Below are 13,120 nucleotides of genomic sequence, written 5' to 3' on the forward strand. Positions count from 1 at the left end.
GGGTCTGTAAACACAGAAGAGGTATTGAAGACACATGTAAAAGAGCTACAGATGGCTGTTCGAAAATTAAAACGGCAGGCAAACATAAAATGGGGGGTAGGGATTACCAAGACCGTGTACACGAGGGAGGCCCATCAGAAGATCGTGCAAAGGGTTGGGGTGTGTAAAAAAGTGATCATCCAGGCGTGTCAGGCGGCTGTGGCAGACTTACACGGTATACGGGCGTGACTATGTCAGTACCAGCCCCTAAAGACCCCCACAGCCAATGGTGCTCATAAGAGGCCCCCAAAATATAGCCGTAAGGTCCAGAGGTTAGTGACAAAGTCTGTACGCTTCTTAAAACTGCTCAAGCAACTCCCATCTGGTACCCCACAAACCCTCAAACAAGACCCCACTGTTTCCATAGACCCCTTCAAACAAGACACCCCTGTTTCCCTAGACCCCTTCAAACAAGGTACCAAAGCTTCAAGAACAGCACCTGAAACATATAAACCAACACTTCACCACCGACAATACATAGGGGCAGGGTCTAACATACCTAGGGTCGGCCATTTGAAGGAGGTAGGGGGGGCTGGCTTTAAAACTCCAAACACAACAACATTCAGAAGGACCTTGGGGTGGAACTGTAGCGGCGGCCTCCATGAACAAGACAGCCAACGACAGCGACCTACCTGTTCAGATAGGCTGGGGCTTGGTATCTAGAAAAGCCTGGGCCCGTAAAAAAACCCAAAAGTGGCTTAATAGTACAAAGCAATGCCGGCTTTTAATAAATAAGTTGAAGAAGGCGAGAATATGCGCTACCCGCAGGTTTACAAGGATCCCTGAGACAGGTCCCACCCTGACCTCCCAAAATGACACAGCAGAGAACACCTCCACAAATCACACTCCTACTGATGAGGGAACAGAGCCCTTGTTTTTAGAGAGTGTTAGAAGTTACACTCGCAATGTAGAGCGGTTTAGGGCCGTAGAACACTATGAGGAGTTTAGATTTGTTAACCTACACCAAATAACATCAATCACTCATGGTGTCCTGGCTATACATCAGGCTGTGCAGGAGCTCATAGAAAGGTTGTTACACGATGTGGGGCCTAATGACTTTTTCCAACTCCGCTTCCAGGGGCAGGGTTTTGACACACCGTTGTTCACCAGGCGGAAGACCCGAGATGTTTTTGACGCTGTGCAATTTTTAGAAAACCTCCAAAGGCTTTTACAGAGTAAGGCGGCACTAGTCGCCTATGGCACTTTTAGAGTCATAGCCCTAATTGTACGGGGGCGTGAGGGGGGTGTTTCCAGACCCTTAAAGAGCGTACTATACAGTAAAATAATTGGTAAGAAACAGAGGTGGCTGCTCAACTTTAGCAACGCCACTGCCAATACATGTCTGGCGGCCAGCATCGTGGGTCTGCTGATGGCTCGCAAGACCCCTGACGCTGTCATCATGTCTAGAGCTGCTGAAGCCCATGAGGTTCTTGAAATACCTCCTGACCGAATGGTCGGCTTTGGCGATATAGGTCTTTTTGAGAAGTATTTCGCAGTGACGGTGAAAGTTCTCTAGCACAGCGGTTCCTGGAAGTACTTTACAACCGGGGAACCTGTGAGAAACAAGACAGTATATGTCCTCCACATGGAAAATCATTTTTACGGCATCTTGAGCCTTAAAGGTTTTCTGGGGGCCAAGTATGTGTGCGCCCACTGCGACCATATATACAACAATAAAACATACCACCAGTGTGAAATGTGTTGTAAGATGTGTCAGAGGGACGGCTGTATAGAAGACGCTACCCTGAAGGTGAGGTGTGGCACGTGTAGGCTGTTTTGTCGCTCGCAAAACTGCTTGAGCATACATGAGAAATCTTTCAACTGTGTCCCTAAAAAGGACTGCAGCGAGTGTGGGCGGTGTGTTGCAGCGGATCACAAGTACAAAGGTATGATATGTCCCCGTTGCCATGTGTCTTACAAGGCCGGCACCAACCATCAGTGTCATATGGTTAAAGGTCCACCTCAGACCAAGACCGAAGACTATATAATGTTTGATATAGAGTGCACCCAAGAGACGGGGGTACACCAGCCTAACTACATTTACGCACACCATCTAACTTCCGACGACAGCTGGGAGTTTGAGGGCCGAACGTGCGTTGGTGATTTTCTAAGCACTTTCATTCAACCCACATTCCAAGATATACCATGCTCGCCCACAACTCGAAAGCCTATGACTCCTTCTTTATTCTACGAGACATGATTCGTGAAAAGGTACAGGTGGAACTCATAACCCAGGGGTCTAAACTGATGCTGATGACAGTATGCCCTTTAAAAATACGCTTCATAGACACCCTGAATTTCCTACCCATGAAATTGGGCAAGCTGCCAAAGGCCTTTGGGTTCCCAGGGTATAAAGGTTATTTTCCACACTTTTTTAACACCTGGGCTAACCAGAATTATATGGGACCCATGCCGCCTTCTGACAGCTATGGGGTTGAATACATGATGCCTGATGAGAAAGTGAGCTTTCTACAGTGGTACTCTGAAAACCATGAAAAGGAGTTTCACTTTCAAACAGAGTTGAAAGCTTGTTGTCAGGCTGATGTAATGATCCTCCGGCAAGCTTGTAACCTCTTCAGAGATGTTGTGGTGTCTATGGCTAAAGAAGTCAAGGCCTTGAAACCTAAGACACTGCCTAAGAAAGTCAAGGCCTTGACATCCAAAACCCCTGAAATGCAGCAAGCGGTCGAATACATAGACCCATTTCAAAACGTCACTCTGGCATCCATGTGTATGTCCATCTACAAACACATGTTTTTAATGCCAGAAACTATCGCTCTATACCGCCAGACCTCTATACGGTAAACAGAAACGTTATTCAACCCCCTCTATCCAATGGCTCATGTACGTCTCTGAGAAGGAAGACATCCAGATTCAACATGCCTTACAGGGTGGTGAATACCACCTGGGCCCCTATCACCTGGACGGGTACTCTGTAATTAAGGGTGTGCCGACAGCCTTTGAATTCAACTGCTGTTTTTACCACGGCTGCCCTAAGTGTTACAAGACCCACAAGTATAACAAAATGCTGGGTGCCAAATTTGAACACTTATACAGACGTACTCTGACAAAGGCCCAGTATGTTGAAAACCAGGGCTTTGCTATGAGAGTTCTTTGGGAGCACGAGTGGTTAGACATGTTAAAAACCGACACAGACCTCTGCTCTTTTCTTAAGACTCATGATTTACCCACACCTTTGGAGCCCCGCGATAACTTATTTGGGGGCGTACAAATGCCATACAACTGTACAAGGTCGCTGGTGAGGGTGAGAAAATACACTACTATGATTTCACCAGTCTGTACCCTTTTGTGAACAAGATGAAGTTGTACCCATTGGGTCATCCCACCATCATCTATAGAGATTTTAAGCCCCTATCCGAATACTTTGGGCTTATCAAATGTGAAATCTATCCTCCTAAGCAGCTTTACTTCCCAGTGTTACCATGCAGAGTCGATGGCAAGCTAATGTTCCCCCTATGTCGAACATGTGCGATGCTTTAAGAGATTGACGGCTGCAGACACACCGATGAACAAAGGATGCTCACAGGGACCTGGTGTAGCATTGAGGTACAAGCTGCCTTAGAGAAAGGGTACAGGCTCAGTAGAGTACACAAAGTGTGGCATTTTAAGAGCACTACAACACAACTCTTTGCCCCCTACATTAATTTGTTTCTCAGAGACAAACAGGAGGCCTCAGGGTATCCTGAATGGTGTACTAGTCAGGATGCAAAACAGAAATACATTGATGACTACTACACTCACGAGGGTATCCGTTTACGCCCCCAGCTGATAGAGGTCAATCCTGCACGCCGACAGTTAGCCAAACTCTGTCTCAGCTCCTTATGGGGAAAATTTGCACAGCGCACAAACCTTTCAAATACCACCTTAATATCAGATCCTGATGAACTGTTCAAGTACCTGTTTGCCCCATGCTACGAGGTGTCCAGCTGCGAGTTTATCGATGACGATACCGTGGCTCTGTGTTGGAAATATGCCCAAGAGTACCCAACATCGAGTAACAACATAAACATTTTCATAGCCTGCTTCACGACAGCCCACGCTCGTCTAGAGCTTTGCGGGGTTATGGATAAGCTCCAGGATCGCTGCTTGTATCACGATACAGATTCTGTGATTTTTCTGAGCAAGCCGGGGGATGAAGACCCTCCTCTGGGAGATTATCTGGGTAATCTAACCAGTGAGTTAGATAAGGATGAGTTTATAAAAGAATATACCCCCTCAGGGCCTACAACATACAGTTACCGTACCAACAAGAACAAGGTGTGTATGAAGGTGAAAGGGATATCATTAAATGTCAGCAACGCCCTAAAAATCTATTTTGATAGTCTGAAGAATCTGGTACATGAATACGCTACAGCAGACGATTCTGAGAATGCTAAAACCATAGTCGTGAACCAGCCCTGCATAGTCAGATCCAAAAAGAAGTGGGAAATCACAACCCAGCCTCTACATAAAACATTGCGAGTTGTTTTTGATAAAAGGGTCCTGACCACCGACTACAAAACACTGCCTTATGGTTATTAGAACCATTAGAGAGACACCAGCCGCAGCATAGACACTAGGTTGCAGCATCCGTTCTCCTGCGTGCTAGCAGGACCCTCAAACTGTGGTAAAAGCTACTTTATAAAAAAGCTCTTAGAAAATTCCGACTCTGCTTTATCACAAATCTCTAACAGCATTGTGTGGCTTTATTCATGCTGGCAGACTCTTTATACAGACTTAGGCCGCCGGTTCCCCCATATCAAATTTATAGAGGGTATACCGGATAACCTCAACGATGATGAGCTACTACCACCAACCCTTGTAAATATGATAATTGTTGATGATCTGATGCGTGAAGGTGGTGATCATCCAGAGTTAGAGAAAGCTTTTACTCAATATTCCCATCATCGCAATTTAAGCATCTGCTACATTGTGCAGAACTTGTTTTACGAACGCAAGAACAGTAGGTCTATAGCTCTCAACGCTTCATACCTTGTTTTATTTAAAAACCCCTGTGACAAACAGCAAATAGCTGTCATAGCTAAACAAATGTACCCCGGAAACACACACTTCTTCATGGAGGCCGTTAACGACACTACAGCAAAACCCCACGGGTACCTATTGGTAGACTTAAAAAATGAAACTCCAGAAGACTATAGACTAAGGGCTGATATTTTTCCACCAGAGCTACCTGTAGTTTACACCCCAAAGCCCAAGACCAGGCCCTATAAAAAGCAGCGGTGATGTCTTTTAGAACCACTTACAGGCCAGCCCTTATAACGCTCAGTGGTGACCATGTCTGCACACCTACGCCGCAATTTATCCCTCCTGAAAATGCTTGTTACAGCCAGCCCCCAACATCGAAAGGCCATCCTGGGAACCGCTTCTGACGATTTAGTGGCTGCCATTTCAGAAATAGCCCTAAACACCCTAAAAGGCAACGTCCCTATATCAAAGCGTCAGGTACAGGTTCTGAAGAAGAAGAAGGGGCTTATCAAGAAGCTCAGTAATACAAATGTATCTGGTTCCTAGGCAGCAAATGGAACAAATGGGGTCTTCCTCGGACAACGCCTGGGATATCCGGAGAAATGAGACTTTACGCTTGGATACTGAAATTAAAGACATTTTGAGCAGGACTGATCTAAACCCCTACGACAAGGCTAACCTTTACTACAGCACTCTCAAAAAATTCTTAAATTACTACACCCAGTGGAATACCGAGAAGAACAAGTTGACTCTATATGCCCCAGACTCTGAACAACCAGCTGCTCAGGCCCCCGACCCTCAGCCCCTACAACCGCCTCCCGATGATGCGACAGCCTTAGATACCTTTGTTGGAGACCTCCTAAAAAATATAACTCAAAGGCACAGAGGGGCTGCGCAGATGCTGATGAGTAAACTAGCCGCTTCTAAAGACCTAGCCTCTTGGAATGAGCGAAGCGAGTTTCTCTACAAGGGCCAACCTGTTGCAGGGTTGCATATGTACGATCTAGTCAAAGGTCTCACACACCCCAAAATCCTGACGCGTCAAAATGCACCGAGAGGCTGGGAGCAGTTTCTGCAGGCCGCTGCTGAACTCAATATACCCTCCACGATCGTTGGTAATAATAAACACCGCAGACTGCTAGACAATTTGAAAAGTCCCCTACTGCCATCGCCTACAGGTTCTGAAGTCCGAAGGCTATCCCCTAAATGGGCTACTCCTGCACCGTCGTTGCCAGCTCGAAAAAAAAAAGACAGCGCCTAAATCACCCTTCGTGTGGCTTTTTGATTAATTGTGTGTGATATTTATTCCTATGTTTCTTCAATAAAGTTTTGTCAACTAAATATTTGTAATAGACACCTTGTTATAACTTTACAAACCGTCTCAGTCGTCTTTAAAAAAAAAAAAAAAGCTTTTTATGGTGCATGTATATTGAAATGACGAGTCTGAATGCATGTTTTTAAAAAATATAATGTCTTTTATTTTATACGTTCAACATTAAGGATACAACTGTTATAAACCCTTACCGCTTTGACAAGGTACATATTCTGTTTTCACAGGTCTGACCGATACCCTGGTGTTTTCTTTTACATATTTCGCAACTACAATATCATTGTTAACAAGATCCCTCGAATATAGATTTAAGAAATTTCTAAACGAAAGACCCTGTGACATTTTACTGATAAAATAGATACAGTGTTCCCCGCATGTGATGGCCATGGAATCCTGCACCCTTAGTTTGTTATACTCCACCACAGCTGCCGCTTTTTTCACAAACTTGAATATAGGAGTTGTATAGAGTCTGTGCTCAGGGAACTCTGCGGTACTGTCAAACACTGTAACCTTGTCAACATCTATAAACATTGCAGCCCAATGTGTCCCAGCCTGGTCATGCGGGTCTGTGTTAAAGACTAGGGTGCATGGTCTTTCTGCCCCTATTTCGCCTGGTAGCCCATCGCTAGGGAAAACACCAAAAAGTATTTCCTAGCGTATTTATGTCTGCTTAAGAAGTCGCGTATCTGCACCGTATCCATTTCACAAGTGTTTTTAAAGATAGTCAAACAAAATCTGTCTTGCCTGGTTGATCTGAATGGTGCTATCGAATACAGAGAATACGACCATGTTCACATTAGCCGCCAGTGGATCTGCAAATCGTATTTCAGCTTTTAGATTCCCATTTTTGACCAGGTTGTAGTGGTCACCATCTTCCATGTCCGGTGTCAGGTTGAATGCGAACAGCGTGTATCCACGGCCGTAGCCTTCTTTTGACACCGCTACACCGCAGTCCCTTTGATGCTTTCCTGTTATCGAAACCAGTCCTTGATATTCCCTGATGTAATGACCGGCTGCAAAACTGGGGGGTGTAGGGTTTTGCAGGAATCACATTGCCCTCATGGACCAGCGCCGCGTAGTTGATGTTGTAGTGTTTAAAATTGAAGGAGTTTGAGGCATAGGTGCCACTAAAAGCTGTGTTGTCCACAAACCCTATGATAATGAGCTTTGGTAGTTGTCCCAGAAATAAATTCTGCTGTTGTGTTAAGCGGGTACCTGCAGGGATGCTGAATACCTTCAGAGCTACTCTTTTCACAGCATACTTGGCGTTGGATATTTGCAAAGCTTCGGCGTGCGCTAACCTGACGCTCGGGGACACTTTCACTCTCTTTACAAACAGGCTCGCAGACAGTATGTTCAGCTTGTACTGTTCTGCATCCCCGTTGATGAGGCAGAATGAGTCCTTGTTATGATTGAGCTTGATCTTAAGATCAATTCCGTTGATGAGCAGTTTATCTTGGAAGAAGAGGTCCGAATGTATGCGCCCCAGGAGGTCAAAGGTACGGCTGGCCGCAGCATGCCCCGCTCTTTTTATAAAGCCCTTATTATCACCATCCAGAGCTGTGATTTCAAACTGTCCGTGTGTATCCCTGTGAAAGAGACCAGCTGAAAGTTGTATGTCAAGGGCGTCGCTACTGTAATTTAGAATGCTCTCAATGTAGGCTCTGTAGGCGTACATGTTATCGTTCTGGGTGATGAGTCGGTCGCCCAGGGTGATGTCCACTTGATTAAACATTGTAGCTAGAGGGTAAGCGATTGGTGCCACTTTAGCGTCATCGTCAATGTCGGACCCATCCGCTTTTACGATTTTACACATAAGATGCAGCAGAGTGTTGTTGAGATCCAAATACATATCCGTGGCCCCTGACACATAAAACTCTATAGGTGCCAGCGGTGTCAATGCTGCTAAAGGTGACACCTCCATGAAGAAGCTGTTTTCGATGCTTGTCTGCGTGGGTTTTAGACTAAACAAGTCCAACTCTGATTTGGCGCACTCTCCAGATCCACAATGTACGAAGGCCATGGCTGTGTTTACAAGGCTTTCAAAAATATTTACTTTAGAGCCGGTTCGCTTCTTCGCAGCTCTCTTCCGTCTTGGAGCTCTTCTTTTCTGAGGGCGTTTTGAAGATGTCCTCCTTTTTTTATAGGGGGCAGGTGGCCCCTGCCGTATGGAAACACGTTGTTTCCTTTTGACAATCGCACGTGGCTTATACATCAAACCAGCTCCTTCTTGAGGTTGCTTGTTCATGCGCTCTGCAACCGCCGATGTAACAGACCCCACTACCTCCTGGGCAATGTTTGTGGCAGCCGCCTTAACATGAGGCTTTGCAATTTCATAGCCTCTTCTCAGGAAAGGCATAGCTCTTCTAAACATACTCCTAAAGAATCTTCCTAATCCAGCCCCGTACATAACAGGTGAACCTTGAAAGTACGGTGGTCCTCCATAACCGGCTTGACTTCTGTAATAGTCTCTGTACATAGACGGATCTCCGTAGGTTTTCATAACCACCATGATGGCTGCTTAATACCCTCTGTCGTGTCTAGGCCTTAAATGAAGCTTGACAATAACTTTCCCGTATTTAAAGGCCACCGGCTCAGACTGATCATCGTAGATCATAATTGAAATAGTGTCAAAATGGTTTTTAGAAACTGCGACATAGTCAGGTTTGTTAAATTGTATGTTGACCATGGTATTATTATCACCCTGTACATGCACCCACCTTAACAACGGTGAGTAACTTTCACCTATCCTCTGAGACTCTACAATATCCCTGTACACGTAGAGCGTGTAGAACCCCCCCCCATTAATATCGGGGCACGTGTGATCTTGTTCCACAGGGCTTTTCACATGTTGTACTGTCCCTAAAATCCTTCTTAATTTACCTGAGCAGTTAAACAGGGTGTTTCGATTTATGGATTTAAGAAACACCTTCCTTCTCACATTATCTAGCACCAGATGAATATTCGGATGTGGTTCTATACTGGCTATGGATTTTTTGATGGCTTCGATAATGCTTGAAACGTGTGGGTAGTAGCCTGGTGGGAAGGATGTGTGTATGCCCATGGGGTCCTGTTCCCTCTTGATGTGAAACTTGGTTTCCGCCGCTGTAAATGTATTCCATGTTCTAGGGTATTGTATTTCTGTTAGGGCAACCTCCCAGTCCCCCTTCAGGTCCACAGCCTTAGCCAATTTGACGGTGTAATTAGAAATCTGATTGTTGGGGAACATGTCCTTAGAAGCGTTGGATGGTAAGGTTATATAAAAGGGTGTAGTCTCCATCGTCACAGCGGCTTTTTGCTCACACACCCTTCAGGGAGCTGGCCAATACCCAACTGTTAAATTTCTCAGGCCATCCGCGCCATTTGGCATATGCCTGGCTCTTAACACCTGTACCTTTCCTTTTCAGAACCTTTTCAACCCTATACACCCTGCTCGGATCATCGGGCACCTTTTGTAACTCTTCCTTGTAAAAGGACCCCAACACCGTTTCCCCATCGTAGTCATTTAACCTGTAAATATACAACCCTTCCTTAAGCTCCACACTTTCCACTATAAATATTTCATCACTAAAGGTCTGTTGGTTACCCTTTGTGAAGACTCCTTTCAGTTTTGAAATCCTAACGTGATCACCATTTTTAAAAACAGACTTCTTCACCTTTGTGCCAAAGTTAGGCCCATACACGTTTCTCCATGCAGTTAACGAATTATCAGGTGTTACCTCTTCAGGGGCCATTTGGATGGTCCTATGATAACTGACATTATATACAGCTAAAAAAGCCAGTAGAACATCCACGTATCTGTATGTATTGTTGGCCGTAAAATACCGCCACATCTTAGACTTTAAAGTTCTGTTAAACCTTTCTACAACTGCTGCTTTTACCTCTGTGTGTGTTACAAAATGTTGAACATTGTGTTGCTTTAATAATTTCTGAAATGACTTGTTTAAGAATTCTTTTCCTGCGTCTGTTTGTAGTTTTTAAGGAATACGCACCTTAGCGAAGATGGCTTTAAAAGCGCCTGTGACGCTAGCTCCACTTTTATCACGCAGCGCCTCTGCATACACGTACTTGGACAACACATCTTTGACTGTTAATATATAACAGGCGCCGTCGTTATGTTTTGTTATATCTTGAAGGCTGATTATGTCCGCTTGCCACTGATAATCTATACATGCATTAACGATTGTGGGTCGCCTCTTAAAACGTCTTCTGGCTGGTTTATGTAGTGAATACGCCCCCTCTCCTGATAACCACATCTTCACAGCTTGTCTGCTTACCGACTCCTTTTCAGCCCTAGCCCTTGTATATAGAGCTGCGCCGCTTCCAAAGCTGCCAACCCCTCTTGTATCATAATAAAGTTTTCTTAACAGGCCCTCCGACATGTTAGCGGTCATTACAGTACAGGAAATGAAAGACGCTTGTTTTGTGTAAGAACATTTTATTAAAAATAATGAGTATTACCAAATCACAGACATGGGGGTTTCATATCTTTTCACAGTATGCGTAGTAAGTACAGTTTAACACATATACAGTTTTTTGGGTGTAACATTCTAAGACTCTACTTTAATACACGCTACCACGTAGCAATACATCCGGACTTAGCTATTATAAAATAGCCTTTGTGGTGCCAGGGCCACTACTTTTTTGCTTTTTAGATACACATTACACATGAGCCTTTCTATAAGTCTTTCTATCATTTTTCTGTCACAGCACGCACAGGCGTTTGGCATGCTTCTTAGTTTTGCGCAGGGGTCGTTGGCATAGCGTATCTCCTTTACTGTCGCCATCAAGATCTTCAACATGTTAGGGTGGACAAAATTATTTTCATCGCTCAGACCGTGCACCACCCTTAGCAGCTTATACATCTTGTACGGATCAAGCAAACTACATATGTGCCGTATCATTCGGTCTCTGTATGATTCGGCGAGACACTTGTGCGCCCCCTGTTCAGGGTCCTCAATACGATGGCCAAAACACATGTTGTAATAGTCCCGTTTGACACATGCTCGTACAACTATAGCTGCGAAACCTTTAACACCAGCTATAGTGTCTCTGGGGAACCACGCCGTTGCTTTTACAAACTCGTCGTTCTTAGAACCATCTTCACATTCCATGGGCAGAGGTGAACCCGGCTTTGTGGAACTTCCAGTCTGGTTTGCACAGCATATACAGGACAGATTCAAGCTGCGACCTTTTGCAGTCTGCCCCTGGGCCTCAGTTCTTTTCGGTGTTTCATCCTAGGTTCAAAAGATAAATATTGACACCCGTTAGCTGCAGAAAGACAACAAACTTTCATGTAAAGGGTCTATGCCTAACATTTTTTTTTTGACTTACCCACACATTTCAACCACCCTCTGCTGCGGCTCTGAAATCTTGAGAGTCAGTAATATCCATCGGTGATCCCTCATCTTCAACGCTTGTATCAGGCTGATGCACAACTACATTCGTAGGACTCATAGCCTTCTGAACATCCATGGTTACATAGATGTGCGTATTAGGAGGGGGCCTAGTTTGATTTTCTCTGTGCATTATGAAGTAAGTGCATCCCCCGGGTGCTGCTCTCTAGAGGGTCACAAACAAAAAACGAATTATTAGTGTTCGATAGTTGTAGAAATAAAAATACATCCTTATGTAAATGGTTGCTCATAACATTTTGACTCACCTTCACATTTTCACAGCCCTCGGCGGCGGCTCTGACATCTTGAGCGTTGTTAATATCCTGCGATGCCCCATCAGCCTCGGTTCTGACATCTTGAGAGTCGCTAATAACAGCCGATGCTCCCTCACCTTCCACGCTTGTATCAGGCTTTTGAACAGGGACATTCTCAGGAAAAAGACTCTCGTGAAAACCCACGTCTTCATAGACGGGTGTATTAGGTGGAACTATGGTGTCTTCCTCATCCTCCGCCTCCAAGAGCATGCTTTGCTCAAGCGTCAAGTCGCCACTCGAACCCTCGCTAGAGCTACTGTCATGCTTAATTGGGGACACAGGGCACCGCCAATCCTTGAGACCTGGGGCACCAAAGCGCTTAGCAAACCCACAGCCAAAAGGTTCTTCTGGTTGAGCATTCTCGTCCATTACCAAAGGGCTTATGGTTCTGTAAAAGCTACTGATGGGGGGCTGTGAGCCACCAAACAATTGTTTTCTTGCAAATGGGTTGTAGCTCTTCCTTTCTGCCATGGCGATCCTTCACTTTGTCCAGCGGCTGCTTGCTACACCAGGCTCCTGACCCCTGCTTATATGTATTCTAAGAAACCACAACCCCTAAAAGAGACGTATACCTCTACACCATAACAGGGACACATGGCCTTAGGGCGGGTCCGCCACGCCTCTGTCTCAAAAAACTACCCGCCCCTATGACTCATACACCCCCTTCTGGGACACCTGCCTGCCCCTGTCAACACTCGGGCCACCTGTCACTTGTTTGAGGCCAGCAGTTTAAGGCCAGGACTATTTAAGACCAGGCCTGAGCACTCCCTGACATGACCATTTTTGCTACCAGGCCCTCCCTGGCATGTCCATTTTTGCTGCCACAGCTGTCAAATTTAAGGCCAGAAGTTTAAGACCAGACTGTTTAAGGCCAGGGCTGATCAAACGATGGCATGTCCATTTTGCTGCCAGAGCTGTCAAATTTAGGGCCAGCAGTTTAAGGCCAGGACTGTTTAAGACCAGGCCTGAGCACTCCCTGACATGACCATTTTTGCTGCCAAGCACTCCCTGGCATGTCCATTTTTGCTGCCAGAGCTGTCAAATTTAAGGCCAGA

This window comes from Lissotriton vulgaris, chromosome 1_1 (genome assembly GCF_964263255.1).
Source record: "Lissotriton vulgaris chromosome 1_1, aLisVul1.2, whole genome shotgun sequence".
Lineage (NCBI taxonomy): Eukaryota > Metazoa > Chordata > Amphibia > Caudata > Salamandridae > Lissotriton > Lissotriton vulgaris.